Source organism: Ostrinia nubilalis, chromosome 3 (genome assembly GCF_963855985.1).
Source record: "Ostrinia nubilalis chromosome 3, ilOstNubi1.1, whole genome shotgun sequence".
NCBI classification, from domain to species: Eukaryota; Metazoa; Arthropoda; class Insecta; order Lepidoptera; family Crambidae; genus Ostrinia; species Ostrinia nubilalis.
In genome coordinates this window covers 18,053,666-18,066,956 of record NC_087090.1, presented here as the reverse complement: position 1 = coordinate 18,066,956, position 13,291 = coordinate 18,053,666, and the positions used below count along the sequence as shown (strand labels likewise).

The following is a 13,291-nucleotide window of genomic DNA, read 5'->3' as shown; positions in this document are numbered from 1 at the left end:
TTACTAGCTCTTAGTCTATTTCGCATTCTTCTCTGTGGCTCGATGGAAGCTACACGGCTGATGTGCCCACAACTTAATTCTCCTACCTCCAGTCTAAGTCCTCGTTACTGTCGTCGTTACGAAACACTGACACAGTTTGCTACACAAGGAATCATTTTTCTTGAAGGAAAATCTGATTAATTCAAATATTCTTACGATGACAGAGATGATTTCACGAGCTAATTTTCTGCAAATTAGCACAACAATAATTCTGCAGATATAGTTAGATAAGATCAGATTTTAGGAGATAATGGAAGCTCATAAAGAAGATTGTACCACCTGCTCCACCTTCGTAACCCCAGTAAGACTCTCCATGCCAAAGAAACCTGCAGCCCTCGCACTTGCACGATAGAAGCAGAGTAAATAAATACAAATGGTAAAAAGCAGAGTAAATAGGTCATCTTCATAGAAACGCACCGAGCGCGGTTTGTATGTGAGCGCGCGCCAATACCTCACTGCTAATCCACGCTAAATTTTGTTAATGTATGCGTGCGCGCCGCATACGTATTGGCGCGCTCACATACAAACCGCGCTCGGGCGTTTCTATGAAGATGACCTACTCATTTGTATTTACTCTGATAGAAGTGTACTAAAAATGCAAGGAAATGTAAATGACTCACCACCTGCAGCGTGGCCATGAGCTTGTGGTGGTAGTACTGCGCGCGCGCCGGCGCGTCCCACGACGAGCACTCGCTGTCCGGGAAGCTGCACGCGCCGCCGCTCTCCTGCGCACATCCGTAAAGTATTAGCACAGGTGATTGGAACATTCTGGTGACCTGATGAAAGATTCTGGTGACCTGATGAATGATTCTGGTGACCTGAAGAATGATACTGGTGACCTGATGAAAGATTCTGGTGACCTGATGAATGATTCTGTTCTTCTTCTTGTGTCGTGTCCACAATAAACCTACACAGTGCTACAAGAGTGGCGTAGTCTGTCAGTAGCATTCATTAAATCATAATGCGTGCAGTTGTTTGGGCACGCAAGGCACGACATCATGTGCTTCGTCGACTGGGGAAAGATTCTGTTGTGAACGTGCTAGTAGATTAAAACAAACATGAATGTTAAAATATGTAACAAAACAATGTAACCTCCCTTTACTCATGTATATTTTGGGGGCCTAAGCTTAGAAGAATATAATTATCTACTTGAAAAAGAGAAAAGAACAGAGAGCTCCTCAGAATACATTGCACATCACATCGTAGCTATTAGCAACCTTTCCATATTCTTGAATCAAATGAATGGAAGAAATTCTTTACTCAATGACTGATGTGGAAGCTATCGCAAAACATGCGACTGCTATTATATCTACTAGGTTTATTAATAAATAAAAACTAAAAGCCATTAAGCATATCCAATAAATCAAAACAAAACACACACAAAGTCGCGATCACCAAATCCGGTCATAAATCAACCGGCCCGGAATAGCCGCAAGTCAACAAACCGTTCACGTTTCGACAACAACACCGCTTTATTGAAATGACCAGAAACTTATGCTCGTTTCTCATTGACTTGACTTTGTTAAAATAAAGGAACCCTAAAGGAATAGCTTAGCAACCAGTAACTTCCGAAATAGGTTTTGTAAGCAGTTCGACTTAGCAAAATATAGTCCAGTATTGTAAAAAAAACATCGACGCGACCGAAAGATCGACAAAAACTCTATCTCATCTGTAGAGAATTAAAAAAAATCAATTAAGTATACATAATAATATTTCAGAAAATACACTCGGCATCAAATAAATCGCACCTCCCGCGACAAGCACTTATCAAACGTATGCATCCCCACTTCCCACCAACATTGGTACCATTTGAAAGCCTAGTTCTAAACTTCATTTTATTAAAAGAAAGGTTTTTACCCCAAAAATGTGTATTCACAAGGATCCAGAGTCACTTCTTCAAAAAATAGGTAGTTACGCTATAGCCATTTTTTATGACTATAAAACTGTTAAGTTGGGATTAATCGCTATCCATCTGTTAAAGAGGACACGTGAGATCTTTGTTTGGTTTTATAACCATAAAAATTGGTCTACTAATTGATCCCAGAGGTGAGCCCAAAGTGAGGTCTATTTTCAAGTCACATTTATGGTATATGTTAATCATTTATTTAGAAATGAAATGTATTTTTCTTTAAGGATATTTATTGGGCTTTCAAATAACACCAATATTGTTGGGGTACCATAATTGTGTCAGAAGAAAATCTTTAAAGTTCGCGTCGCGGAAGGTGCGGTTTATTTGATGTTGAGTGTATATCGATCGCATAAAGTAGTAGCATTCCAAGGTTTTTGCGAAAAAGAGACCGGTATCATAAAATATTCAATACTGAAAATATTTGACTCTACAAAGATACGTACAGAACAACAAACTCCACTTACTTTGGTAAAATCGCTGGTATCCGAATCACCGCACATCAACAATCCGTTAAACATCATTGTAACAAACTTTATTTACGCAAAAATTAACACAAAATCCAATCACATAGAGTTTATTTGTCCGAATAATAAGGGTTGTAAATCACAAACATTTCTTATCATCATGATATCAACACTGCTATCAAAATTATCACAATAAACACGAGTGTAAACACCGTTTATTTACTACGCATGCGTGCGGTGCGTACGCGCACGCGTGCATTCACTGCGGCGCTATTAATATCGGCGGAAGACGACTGCCCCACTTGCGGACACACTCATATGCCAGGTGTAGGGGTATTCAGTAGGACCACAAGATACCAAAGTGCCCTCACTCTAATACCTGCAGATTTTGCAAGTAAAAATCGTGAAAACGTAGTTCAAAACTGCCAACCTTAATTAAACAAAGAGGGGGACCACCACTGACCAGGACAACGAAATCTCCTGAACCATTGCTCAGATTTTTGTGAGAAGGGGGCAAATAGAGCTGAAAATATCAATACAATTGTACAAATAACACCCATAAATGAGTTAAAACTGTTCTGCTGTGAAGCTAGACTTTTTGTAGAGCGGGGCTACTGAACCTACCTGATCAGTGGCGCATGAGTGAGCTTGAGACAAGGGTTTCAAAGGGATACAAAGTAGCCCGGCCCAGTTATTAGTAATGCTTAATTCTTTCAGGAGTAGTGCAACGAGATCAAACGCGGCTACGGCTTAAATGGATTATTCGGAAATGCTTAAGTGAAACTACAAGTGCATGCAAGACTTTATAAAATGCCCATTGTAACATCCATTTAAAGGGTTAATAACACTGAGGCGGTTTGTAAAGTACCTTACCAGTATTGTTCAGCATAAAAAATATTTTTGAGAAACCGGTGGGTGATATAAAAATGCAATTAAGGTTCAGCAGGTCGTTACGTAAAAAAAAACAAAACGAAAAGCGTTTTAGATATCTAAATCTAGGAGTTAATATGAAATAGTTACTGAATTCAAAAATAAACACATCCTGTAGAGCCCTTCATTAGTGACAATGTTGCAGGATGAGTCGGTGCGTTTCGTCACACCTGCCTCTCCGCGACGACGCGTTGATGATCGCTCACGGGAACTATCTTTAGACCGATACTTTAGAAAATATCCATATTCCATTAATTTACGGACCGAAAGATAAAGTACACAAACAGCACATTAAAGAATACAAAGGGTGGAAATAAGGGGTTACCTGGTTCCCTTTTTGTCGTTTCACTACAGCAATCTTTATCTTTGTTTCGAGAAAAGTTGAAAGAGTCAAAGTACTGATATTCTAAGAAACTAGTGTGACTCAAGCCCTTCTTGCACAGCTCAGAAATAAATCCCTCAAAACGTCCCTATCAAACTAAAGCTCAGTACATATTGCAGTTAGCAGTCTGGTGAGGAGTCTTGTCGGCTATGTGTCAGAGACTTAGGTGTCTACTCATCAATGACAAAATACGCAAGATATATTTCGTCACGCCCATTAACAAAACGGATGCAATGCAACTTTACGACAGACCTGAAGATTGGAAACGTACAAAACACGTTGAGTTGCCAAAAATTCTCGCCACATAGCTGACTGTTGCAACATAGCGAAGAGGACGTCGCCCGACGTATACGAAAGATTATGATCGGTCAAGCAAATATTTTTCAGCTGAAAAATTTTACTGGTTCAGACAAGGAAGTTGAACCCACGATCTAACGTTCAACGAGATATCGACAATCCTAATAGCCCGTAGGAAGCCGGTTTATCTTCTTTTAGTCAATGAAATAAGAAGGTAACGGATCTATAGTCCGATTTTTAATTCGACGGAATTCTGACAGCTGTCATTTTTTGACAATTCAGATGTAATAAGCCTTTTTTGCTTTGAATTATTAATAAATAATATGAAATGAAATTTCATCAACTACAACTTACAAGAATGAACTAAGTATTGTTTGTTTTGTGAATTTAATGTACACTAATTATTATGTACATTTTAAAGATTAAATAGAAAAAAACGTGTTTTTAACACAGTAAAACAACATATTATGATAAACGGAAATATGTATTGATCATCAATCATCATTATCGTCATCAAAATCAACTTGGATTATAAAATTAGCATCTTGTTAAATTGATTATTTTATGAAGCTAAGATTTTATTAACAAAAGGATTTTCATAAAAAAGGTTTGTAACCCATGGATTATTGGCCAGGGAGTCCAGTAATAGAAAAATAATTTCCCAATTTTTTTTGTAACTTCAAAAGTATGATAATAAAAATTCAAATAACCATTTTGAAATAATCGGTACATTTTTAAGCCTTAGTTTTTCAAGTGAAACCTTAAATTCAAGAAGGGATTATTTTTTAATTTATGAAAATGCTCTCCATTCTTAGTGGGAATGTTTCAATGTTGACAACACTTCTGAAATGTCAAAATTCCGTCGAATTAAAAATCAGAGTTTAGAACACTGTCAGAAATACATTAAGGCCGGGTAGCAGAGAAAATGGCGAAAATGAGGTTTTCATTTTTCATTTTTGAGGTACTAAACAGTAAAATTAAAGGCTAAGATTTTTATTGGGCATAGTCGAGGATATTTTCTAGGGCTATTAACGGATGGAAACACGATTTGATGAAGTTGACTCGATAGAATAAATTCCCAAAGTTACCTCTATTCGTTTTCTATTTATGGTTTTATTTTTAAAATAAGCGATTTGAGATTCTAAATCTTTTACTAAACTAAAGTTCAGAAATAACTTGAGGGCTTTTAACGGATGAAATTTTTATATTGCGTCTTATTTAGTTACTATGTTAAAAAATGTGGAAAAAATCGTCCATGACGGCTTGGACAATCTCAATCAGTCGCGCGGTGGCGCTTACGGAGGACGGACGCGTGTCAGTTTTATGGCCGTGACAGTTCGCGATTTGTCAATATTTTTGACAATGATGACTTTGATGAGTCACAGTATAATAATATCAGTGTTACTGGAGAAAGCTTAAATTTTTGATAATTAAGAATTATTATTATCAATTTTGTCTACCTATTGAAATTTAAATCGTTCGCATCCTTTTAAACGAAGACTCTACTCATGATACATAGTACATTCCTCAAATATGAGACAAAACCAATGAGTTAAAATTACATTTTAATAGTACCTACATACAATCGTCTTACACTCTTTAGAAGAGCACACTGACACAAATAAATAATAAAAAATACTGTCTAAGGTCTGTAGCTAAAGGTCTAAGCTGTAAGACAGAAGAATCTTCTAGCCAAAAAGATGGCAGATGCAGCAGATGTTAACGGATTTAAAACTGGAGTTCATATGACTCCTTGTAGACTTGAGTGTCTAGAGCGTCCCTTCCTCCACCATGCGTAAGAATTTTCAAAAAAATACTGTCTAAGGTCTGTAGCTAAAGGTCTACGCTGCAAGATGGAAGAATCTTCTACCCAAAAAGATGGCAGATGCAGCAGATGTCAACGGATTTAAAACTGGAGTTGATGTGACTCCTTGTAGACTTGAGTGTCTAGAGCGTCCCTTCCTCCACCATGCGTAAGAATTTTCACAAAAATACTGTCTAAGGTCTGTAGCTAAAGGTCTAAGCCGTAAGATAGAAGAATCTTATAGCCAAAAACATGGCAGATGCAGCAGATATCAACGGATTTAAAACTGGAGTTCATGTGTATCCTTGTAGTTTTGAGTCTCTAGAGCAGTGGTTCTTAACCTTTAAGTCATGAGGGACCATTTTACAAAATTTGTCTTGTCAGGGACCACCTCATAATCGGTCAAAACCAGTTTGACTGCAAAAATCAGTTAAAAGTGGTTTTGACCAAGGTGTGCAAGTGCACATCGTGGACCACTTGGAATGCCTCCAGGGACCACCAGTGGTCCGCGGACCACCGGTTAAGAACCACTGATCTAGAGCGTCCCTTCCTCCACCATGCGTAAGAATGTTTCAAAAATACTGTCTAAGGTCTGTAGCTAAAGGTCTAAGCTGCAAGATAAAATAATCTTCTAGCCAATAACTTTAGAATAGAATAGAATAGAATAATTGTTTATTTGCATAACACATGGTATACAGTTGTTACAGCTATAAAATAAGTCCACATGTAAATTAAAACTATAATTTGAACGAATTTTGCTATTAGTGGACAAATTTCTGCTCACGATGGACTAATTATCTGCTATACTCTCGACTCTCTAAAGCACAACATTTATAAAAATTTTGCTGCGGTAATGCACTCCAGGTAACAGTGTGTGATGCTCATTGCTCATAGTGATTTTCGATACAGAGCCCCGTACATACGTTATACATAAATTATGGAAAGAAAACACCCAGACCAATACAAACAAATATGTATGCAATTTTAGTATGATATTTTTATTTATTAATAAACAAAAAGACTGAACAAAATTGATGCGTGTACTGATTAATGTAATTAACTACATGCAAAGCTTTGTGAATTGCAACAACTATAATTTATTATCCAAGCTCTAAATAATCGCTACTACGAGTAACGATCATGAAATGTTTTTCCAATCGCTCAAGCTCCCGAGGATCTACCGATAGGTCGGGTGACGTAATCTTGAAATTCTTTTAGCCGGCGCGGAACTTCCGGAAGGTCGGGTGACGCCACGCCTCTTTGAACCGTGTTTACTTTGGCAGTTATATTCTATATTTATTCGATTCTAAAATATATTCCCAAAAATTTTGAAAGTTATTAAATTTTTTTAGCGTTAAGAGTCGCATCTCAAACTAATTTGAAAATTATAAATAACTTGAAAAAGTTCAATTCCCGCCTTAGGCAGTTCGATTTTTTCAAGTTATTTATAATTTTCAAATTTTGAAAGTTGTTTTAATTTGTATCACTTGGATATGATTTGTATTAGAAACTGCTGTGAGTGTGACGCTTGAACGGAAGGATGTCAACCTAACCTAACCAACTGCGTATTTCTAAACTGCGTATTTCTATACTGTGTAGCCGCGAGAGCTCTTTGGCGCGCTGTCTTCGGCGAAGTATTGCGCGCGCAGATTTTGACAGCGCGAAATACCTACTTTAGCAGAAATACCAAGCCTTAAACTTTTTACAAAACGTACACCTAAATAAAGTTCATTTGACCTGAAAGTATTCGTTATATTGACTTAAACAGAACTGCTGGAATAAACACCTGCAAACAACATCGTAAAGTACAGAAGGATAATAAACTGGATTTAGACCGAAAGGGGAACAAAGCACTAATTTTATGGCAACTTTACAGCGAAAGGAAGCAAATAACTACTGAATTAGCCCCGAAATGTATAGGGTCATTATCATTTCAGCCACATGATGTTGACTGCTAAACATAGGCCTCCTCGAATGATTTCCACATCGCCCGGTTGGTAGCGGCCTGCATCCAGCGCTTTCCTGCTACCTATGTATAGGGTCATACCTACTTCCTTAAGGGTCGACCACCAAGCCAACGCGATCAGCCTGCGTGCGCGATGGCGATCAATACGTTTAAGTCTGATCGCCATTGCCATCGCCATCGTGTACGCCGGCTGTACGCGTTGGTTTGGCCGAACCTATAAAGAGAAGAAGCAAGACAATAGCTAAGTGATATCAAACTTACTTGAATAATTTTGCATAGGGGCAAACTTCTCGCAGCTTGTTTTGGTTCCCTGCAAAGGCAAAAAATACTATGTAATTACCGACAGATTTACACAACTTGTATAGTTAATAAAGTTCTTAAGATAAAATACACTCACTTTGGTAACAAGCATGAGCATGTTTTCTTTACCTGAAACAGAGTTAAAAAAATTAGGATTATTCAATCCTCTGGTAAGTATATTAATTTAAAATGTGTTCAGGTATCTCACCTCTAAAGTCGGCTCACATTCATCTGTAGCATATGATTTTCTGAAAATAATGGAATCGATAAGTTACAAGAACTTAATTATACTTTTCTGAAGGAATAAAGTAATCGTAAGTAAGAAAAATATAGCTGTATTTTTGGGCTACCTTTACTTATAAAAAAACTCATAAAACTCATTTATAAATAGTAAATAATATTCAGTAAATAGGCTTTAAAAAGCACTTTTACACGTCCCAGTATTAACCCTACCACTGCTTCAGAACAATAAATGGGCCAGTGCTGAGAAGAAGCAGCGCAAGAAACTCAATCTACTAAACAAGAGGTTTTCAAACACGAACCCAACTTCCGAAGTATTGCTCCCTGCACCCTTATTGAAGAACAGCTCCTCCACCCCCCTGCTGTCCTCCCCCCTTTCGATGTCCTCGGGGGCTCGCACGCACACGCGGCGGGGACTACGGGGACTGCGGGGACTGCGGGTGGGGCCTGAGAGAGACAGGTCCTCGATTGACGCGTCGGAGACCAAGATCGGGTCTTGAGGCGGCTGTGAAAGAAGAGATTATAGTCTGATATGCGAGCACGTATAATTTTGTCCAATGACCCCAAGCTACCCATCCTTATCGCTCGCGCGTAATTATGTTGCTGTCGCGCTCACACACTCACTGCGGGCGCCCGTCGCACTGTCGCGACAGCAATATAATTACACGCGAGTGATAAGGATGGGTAGCTTGGGGTCATTGGACAAAATTCTACGTGCTCGCAGACCGGGCTTTAGTTGAGTGATAATTAGCTGTAAGCAGATCGATCAATGTAACTCACTGAAAAGACTTAATTAGAAAGAAAAACCTTTTAATTCAGCCACGACAACCGAACTGTGAAGAGGTCGGACTGGTCGGCTCGACTTCCCCGCAGCCTTTCAACTATTGTGGTGAGCCAACACAATCATATCTAACTTAGTACGAACGGTTAACGGGACCGTTTGTAATTTTTTTTATTTATATTATTTATGAAATTTGTTATCAAGAGCAAGCCTACAAAAGCTACATTACAAAAACAAAAATAAATAAAAGTGTTTTTAATTATGCACTCACATTTTCTATAATGCATACTCCTGACGTTTCTTGATTGTCCACGCGAGGGCTGACCCGAGGAGAGCCGCCCTCCTCGCACAAACATGACTCGAAACTCTACAGTGAGAACAAAACACATGAAATAACAAAAATACACAACTTACATTTCATATTTTGCATTGGTCCAAACACATTTTATTGAAAAACAGAAAAAAATACAAATACTTATCTTCTGCAGAAGTAGGTTTTGATAACACACGACTTCTTACAAAATAAAGGTCATAAGAGGCTTTAAATCTGTCACATAAAAATAGTAAATGTGTGAGATAATTTTACATCATACGGTACATGTTTTCTTCGGCTTTTTTTCTGGTTGAACACCTTTCGGAACATCCAATAACGATTAATTTAGTAATAACAGAAATATTAATTTAAAATTCAGAAAAATGACATTTTCACGACCATCTTGATTTACGCAAATAACAAAAAATGCCTATAAATAATAATAAATTGACAATATTTATTATTAAATAAATTATAACAATATAATATACGAACGTAAAAAATCTCCTAGGTAGCTTCTAAATTACATAATCATTCCTAAAATATAATATTCAACTACGTAACCTTCACCTCAATATGCCATGATGACACAGCTGCTGCACTGCATTTGTGAGGAGTTTACCTGCCCAATGATAAAATAAGAGGGATTACTTATTTTACATTATGCTGTAGCAAGAGTAAGGGCTATATTTCACCGGGACACCATGGCGGCGCAACCAGTCGCCGGCTACCAACAAAATGTATGCAGCTTTGCGCAACCAAACGGACACCAGGTGAGTAACTCTCTATAGAGCTGCATACATTTTGTTGGTAGCCGGCGACTGGTTGCGCCGCCATGGTGTCCCGGTGAAACATAGCCCTAAAGATAAGTTTGCTTTTTTTTACAGTTCCACATTTTAATAGCTACTCAATTTTAATAAACTCACGCAAGTTATAATAAAAAAGAAACACCTCGGTACGCCCATGGGGATACTCCTTGTAGGTGAACGAAAATGTTCTAAAGCCTGGTCCGTGAGCACGTAGAATCCCGTCCAATGATCCCAAGCTACCTATCCCTATCGCTGTCGCGACTGTGCGACGGGCGCCCGCAGTGAGTGTGCGAGCGCGACAGCAATATAATTACGCGCGAGCGATAGGGATGGGTAGCTTGGGGTCATTGGACGGGATTCTACGTGCTCACGGACCAGGCTTTATCTGAAGAGAACATCAATACCTTACTCGCAACGTTCACTCGTCGTGCCCCACAGACGCGTCGTCCCCGGAGCCGAGCCGCGGTCCGAGTGGTGCCGCAGGGTTCCCCGCCGCCGCGGCTGCTGTCTCACACGCGATCGTCACGGAGTCGTATGACGACAAAGACGCGCGAGAACTCTTCCAACTCCTTCTTGTGGGTAAAAGGAAATATTCTTCTAAAGAGAATATCAAAACCTTACTCGCAACGTTCATTCGTCGTGTCCCACAGACGCGTCGTCCCCGGAGCCGAGCCGCGGGCTCCCGTGGTCCGAGTGGTGCCGCAGGGCTCCCTGCCGCCGCGGCTGTTGCCTCACGCACGCGATCGTCACGGAGTCGTATGACGATATGGATGCGCGCGGAAACTCTTCCATAAAAGAAAATATGCTAGCTAAAGAGAATATTAATACCTTACTTGCAACGTTCAATCGTCGTCCCCGGAGCCGCGGCTGTTGTCTCACGCACGCGATCGTCACCGAGTCGTATGACGATATGGACGCGCGCGAGAAGTCTTCCGTACAAGAAAATGTTCTATCTAAAGAGAACATCAATACCTTAATCGCAACGTTCAATCGCCGCATCCCACAGACGCGTCGTCCCCGGAGCCGCGGCTGTTGTCTCACGCACGCGATCGTCACCGAGTCGTATAACGATATGGACGCGCACGAGAACTCTTCCCCACAAGAAAATGTGCTATCTAAAGAGAATATCGAAACCTTACTCGCAACGTTCAATCGTCGCGTCCCACAGACGCGTCGTCCCCGGAGCCGAGCCGCGGGCTCCCGTGGTCCGAGTGGTGCCGCAGGGCGGGGCCGCCGCGGCTGTTGTCTCACGCACGCGATCGTCACGGAATCGTATGACGATATGGATGCGCGAGAACTCTTCCAACTTCTTCTTGTGGGTAAAAGGAAATGTTCTATCTAAAGATAATATCAAAACCGTACTTGCAACGTTCAATCGTCGTGTCCCACAGACGCGTCGTCCCCGGAGCCGCGGCTGTTGTCTCACGCACGCGATCGTCACGGAATCGTATGACGATATGGATGCGCGCGGGAACTCTTCCATAAAAGAAAATATGCCAGCTAAAGAGAATATAATATCAAAACCTTGCTCGCAACGTTCATTCGTCGTGTCCCACAGACGCGTCGTCCCCGGAGCCGAGCCGCGGGCTCCCGTGGTCCGAGTGGTGCCGCAGGGCTCCCCGCCGCCGCGGCTGTTGCCTCACGCACGCGATGGTCACGGAGTCGTATGACGATATGGATGCGCGCGGAAACTCTTCCTGATAATCCTTCTTGAAGGTATTCGCCTCGGAGTACTCTTTTAGCTGGAGAAATATGCGATAGTATCTAAATAATGCAAGAAATGACGTCCACTGCTGGACAAAGGCCTCCCCCAAGGTTTTCCACAATGAACGGTCCTGCGCTGCCCGCATCCAGGCTCTTCCCGCGACCTTTACCAGATCGTCGGTCCACCTAGTAGGAGGCCTGCCCACGCTACGTCTTCCAGCCCGTGGTCGCCACTCGAGAACTTTCCTGCCCCAACGGCCATCGTCTCTACGAGCTATGTGCCCCGCCCACTGATTTTAGCAATTCTGCGAGCTATGTCGGTTACTTTGGTTCTCCTGCGGATCTCCTCATTTCGGATTCGATCACGCAGGGAAACTCCGAGCATAGCCCGCTCCATCGCCCTTTGGGTGACCTTGAGCCTTCTTATGAGGCCCATAGTAAGCGACCACGTCTCGGATCCGTATACCATCACTGGCAACACGCATTGGTCAAATACTTTCGACTTGAGACACTGCGGTATTTCGGACGTGAGTATATGGCAGCAGTGGACGTCATTTGGCTGAAACGAACGAACGAACGAATGCAAAAAAAACAATGTTGGTAACAACCTTTACATATGGATGAGATAATGATGATGGGAAAAAAGCTGATGAAAACAAAAAACTGAGAGAAGCATAATGTTTAAAGATCTCTACGCATGAAATACTAATAAAAGGCGAAGGGCCAGCCAAGACCTGGCGAGGCGCGCGGCGAAGAGACCAAGATGAAGAGAACGGTTGGGAATAGCTTGCCAAAGATGAAAATTTACAAACAGCTTGCCAGCGCCGTCAGTGCCGTCACGCTGCACGAAAGCCAACACCCGACTACTGGCGGCGCCGCGTGGCGCTTGACAGCAGCTCGACGACATGACATGTGCCTGCCGGACGCCGCTCTTCACTGAGGCTCACGGCTGCTCTTAGCAACGCTTGGAATCTCAAACTTTGCGACCAGAACCACACCGTGCCTCGCCAGGTCTGACCCTATGGGGTAACAAAGCAAAAAAAGTACCTTAGTCTTGGCCTGGTTGAGCTGGCGGCGCATCTCTCTAATGATGTCCTCCTTGAACTGCGTGCGCAGCGCCGCCGCGCGCGCCTGCTCGTGCAGCGCGGCGCACACGCGGCGCACGCCCGCCAGCTCCGCGCCCAGCGCCGCGTTGCTCTTGCGGAGCGACCGCACGGCTGCGCTGCTCTCCTGCCCGCCCAGAACACGCGAGGATATGTCACGCTACAGGCAGCGGGCGCGCCTACAGTTAGGGTGTGGCCCCATGCCAGAACACGCGAGGATATGTCACGCTACAGACAGCGGGCACGCCTG

The 13,291-nt window shown here is 41.8% G+C and overlaps 1 long non-coding RNA gene across 1 annotated transcript; it reads right to left on the bottom strand.

The window, feature by feature from the left end:
- Nucleotides 1-8,726: 8,726 nt before the first annotated feature.
- Nucleotides 8,727-9,821, bottom strand: LOC135088393 (uncharacterized). The gene is made up of 3 exons (XR_010261036.1): nt 9,699-9,821; nt 9,384-9,479; nt 8,727-8,836 (listed from the first exon to the last, which is right to left on the bottom strand). It is a non-coding gene; the product is annotated as an uncharacterized LOC135088393 (long non-coding RNA).
- Nucleotides 9,822-13,291: the final 3,470 nt, after the last annotated feature.